The sequence below is a fragment of the Quercus lobata genome, chromosome 5, assembly GCF_001633185.2.
Source record: "Quercus lobata isolate SW786 chromosome 5, ValleyOak3.0 Primary Assembly, whole genome shotgun sequence".
NCBI classification, from domain to species: domain Eukaryota; kingdom Viridiplantae; phylum Streptophyta; class Magnoliopsida; order Fagales; family Fagaceae; genus Quercus; species Quercus lobata.
Window position 1 is genome coordinate 64081444 of NC_044908.1, and position 4524 is coordinate 64085967.

General features: G+C 35.2%; 1 pseudogene; it reads right to left on the bottom strand.

Annotated features, from left to right (window-relative positions):
* Nucleotides 1-1629: 1629 nt before the first annotated feature.
* Nucleotides 1630-3208, bottom strand: LOC115989081 (annotated as a pseudogene).
* Between the last annotated feature and the right edge of the window lie 1316 nt (nucleotides 3209-4524).

Consider the following 4524-nt stretch of genomic DNA (forward strand, 5'->3'; position numbering starts at 1 on the left):
ATAATACATTCATTTAGTATAAAAGCACTCCCCCATTTTACATATGATTGGTTGGCAACTTAGTTTATCTTACTGTCAATTGTCTAGACATTTCTTATGATGTTCTCTAGGTGAGCCAATTTATGTCTACTCTACTATTGACTCATTATGCTACTATCCTACACATTCTTCGATACCTAAAGGGCACTCTCTTTCATGGCCTTTTCTACTTTGCCTAGTCCCCTCTTATTTTGCGTGCATTCTCTGATGCTAATTGGGTAGGAGATCCCATTGATCGAAGGTCAACTGCTAGTTATTATTTTCTTCTCGATTATTCTCTGAACTCTTGGGGAAGCAAGAAACAAACTGTTATGGCTCACTTCAACATTGAAGCGGAATATCATGCTTTTGTTGATACCACATTTGAACTCCTCTAGCATTGATGGCTTCCTAAGGATTTAGATGCATCTACGTCCTCTGTTACTCCTCTTTATTGTGATAACTAGAGTGCCATTTATATTGCTTACAATGATGTCTTCCATGAACAGACTAAACACATCAAGATTTATTGTTATTTTATATGTTATCATCTTGTCCATGGCGCTCTCTAGCTGTTCTCAATCTCCAATAAAGATCAACTTGCAAATATCTTCACCAAGTCACATCCTAAGGGATGCCTTGGTGCTTTGGTTGACAACCTCAAGTTGGTCTCATACCCATCTTGAGTTTGAGGGGGGCTGTGAACATGTATAGGCTATGGGTCTTAGGCCTACCTTATTTATTTATATAGCACACATACTTGTACTGCATACTCTGCGTTTTATATAAAGGCACTCATGCATATTTTATTACTTGAGAAATACAATACATTCATTTCATATTTCTAACAATACTTTCATTCAGTATTTCTAACACATAAACTTAGTGATTTTTCCTTCTACAGCTTTCAACATGAAAGAGTTTGGATACTTTGCTCATTTCTGAAAAAAATTGTTGAGATCAACATATGTCTTCACACGAACCAACTTGTCAAAGTTACCCTTGAAATACCCTTTGGTTGACAATTTCAAGTTGGTCTCACACCCACCTTGAATTTGAAAGGGACTGTTAACTTGTATAGGTTATAGGCCTTAGGTTTATCTTATTTACTTGTATAGCACATATACTAGTACTACACACTCTACCTCTTATATAAAGGAACTCATGTATATTTTATTACTTGAAAAATATAATATATTCATTCAGTATTTTTAACAATACATTCATTCAATATTTCTAACACATAAACTCAGTGATTTTTCCTTCTACAGCGTTCAAAATGGAAAGTTTGGATACTTTGCTCATTTATGAAAAAATTGTTGAGATCAACATATGTCTTCACACGAATCAACCCGTCAAAGTTACCCTTGAATTACCCTTTGGTTGACAACCTCAAGTTGGCCTCACATCCGCCTTGAATTTGAGGGGAGCTGTTAACTTGTATAGGCTATGGGCCTTAGGCCTGCCTTATTTACTTGTATAGCACACATACTTGTACTGCACACATATTTATGTATATTTTATTACTTGAGAAATATAATACATTCATTCTGTATACCTTTATTAAGTATTTCTAATACATAAACTCAGTGATTTTTCCATATACAGCTTTCAAGATGGAAGAGTTGGGATACTTTGCTCATTTCTGAAAAAATTGTCGGGATCAATATTTGTCTTCACACGAGCCAACCTGTGAAAGTTACCCTTGAAATACTTGATTCGATAAACTTTAGCGTCCTCGTAGTTACCATTGGAACTTGTACCAATATCAAGATCACGATAGTTAAGAAAAGCCTCCCTTGGGTTATTGGAGACATAAGGAGTCATTGCTTCAAAAAGTTTCCTTGTTTTATTCAAGTAGAGGTTGGTAGCTTCAATCCCTTCAACCATCCAACTCGTTGAACACTGAATCTTGAAAATGTTACCTGCTCGATGTGGGAATGCAGTCTCAGAAATCTCATTCATTACTCCACCATAAGGATTCCATAACATTGCCACATCCTCAAGTTCTATCATGGTCTTCCATATAGCTTCTAATCCGGTATTCGAAATTGGTTCTTTCACATTGTCAGATTTACGCTTCAAAAAATATTCCTGGCTTAGTTGCCCTTTCAAGTAGAACCTCAATCGGAGTTCCAAGTGGCTTTCCTGCCCAAAACACAACCGATTCAATCCAACTTATTTCAATAGCATCACTTTGTTGGAAACCTAATTTCGGTAACCTGTTGTTCATCAAAGCCACAAGTTCTTTGGCTCCACCAAGAAACATACCAATGAATTGTGCCTGTATAGTCTTCTCACCCGCATGACTTCCATTCACGGTTGTAGCGAACATTCTCAGGAACACTTACTTAGGTAGCTTATCCACAACTTGCGTCCATTGTGCCACAATGTCAGTTGCACCTTGTTCCAATGTCCTATTCACTTTAAAAACAGTCACGGTCGCTGGGACTGGAACCAACTTGACTTTCCATGAAAGAATGACACCAAAACTAGAAGCCCCTCCTCTTCTAAGAGCCCAGAAGAGATTTTCTCCCACTATCTTTCTATTGAGAATTCTGCCCCTTACATCAACAATTTGTGCATCAATAACTTGGTCAGTTGCGACTCCATATTTTCGCAACAAGTTTCCATAGCCACCTCCACTAATATGGCCACCAGCACCTAAACCAGGGCAAAGACCAGCAGCAAAAGCGTGGTACTAGCTTTTTTTTCCAATTGCATAATATATTTCACCGAGAATAGCCCCAGCTTGAAACCATGCAGTTCCATTCTCTATGTCAATCTCGATAGATCGAAGATTAGACATGTCAAGTATCACAAAAGGAACTTGTGATACATAAGAAACGCCTTCGTAATCGTGACCTCCGCTTCGTATTCGGAGCTCGATCCCAACCTTTTTAGCACAAACAACAGTTGCTTGCACATTGGATTCGTGCGCATCAGTCACAACAACAGCCGGTTTAAGTGTTGTAGGCGTGTCAAATCTTCGGTTCCTTTTGTATGATTGCAAAGCAGTTGCAAATGATGAATTGTTTGGCGTGTAAATCTCAGCCGGAATTGGTTGAGAAAGTGATGCTTTGTCAAGGCACTTAATGAACTTGTCTTGGACTGAATTTGAAGTTGTCCATGAAACTGGGAAGAAAAAAATTGAAAATAGTGACAGTAATGCAATTGTTGAAGCCTTCATTTTCAAAGAAATGTAGCTTAATTTTCTCTCAAGTTGTTATGATAGTATATGTTCTTTTTTTCTGCTCTATATACATGAAGATAGAAACAATGCCCTTCTGTTTTTGAAATAATTTGTTTGATAGTGCAGTATGTAATTGGTAATTACCAATAGCGTTTCTTAAGTCTTGTCCACATTTATATATAAAATAAAAATAAATAAAAACTACAATTTATATAAAAAAGTGTGCAACTCTATCGAGGTGTTGAAAGCTTCCAGAACCCACTCAACCCACGAATATAAATTGTGCAGCAACAAATTGACTGGCTTTCGTTAGAATGTAGACTATAGAGTAAAAAAAGGGTAATACTAGTGTTACATAAAATGACATAATTTATATTACCATTCGTCCATGTGAGAAGGTGTGAGTAATGGAGGAGTAATGGTGAGTTCATATGAAGACATCTTTTTACCACTCACAACTCGTTCACGTGAACGAGTTGTGACACAAATTATGCTACTTTATGTGGTATTTGCATGACCCAGTAAAAAATGACAAAAATTTTCGCCTGAACTTTTGCCATCTTTTATGTTTTTTTTTGTTGAGAAGAGAATCACAATGTCCATTCCTTCATCCTTGCACATTAGCCTTCCCTTAATTAACGTATTTGCTTTTCTATCTTTCTGCATTGATACTTTAAGAGCATTGATTTTATTTAATTCATTCAACATTCAACATTCAACTCTTTTTTTTTTTTTTATAAGAAGATTCGACATTCAACTTACTGTTTGTTTTCCACATATCCGTAGGCTAGGTAATTTTGCAACTCGCAGCCTAACTAAACATGCAAGATAAATTAGAGGTTTATCAGTGTGATTGGAGGATATTCCTTCCTACCTTTATGATGTCCATTTGGCTAACCAAGACTAGTTTCATTTTAATAAAGTTCACATTATGTCTTCTCAAAAAACTTATTATTTAATTTCATAGCATTGATTTTTTATTATAACGACATTTAACTTTTACCCGTGAAAGTAAAATATAAATATTAAAAAAGAAATATTATATACACAATATTTTTACAACAAATTTTAAATAGTAGGTTGTTATTGATTGTTATAGGTGGGAAAAAAGTAACTTAAGTTATGGATTTATAAAAGTGTTACAAAAATATTACGAAAATATTATGGATTTTACACTTTTCTTTAGGAAATTGTGTGTTCTTGTATTAAAAGAACTTAATTTTTTTTCATTAATTGTTGGTCTAAATTGAGTTTGTTTTACTTCTACTTTTTTTATAGAAACAAAATGTTAAGGAAGTTTCCTCAAAAAAAAA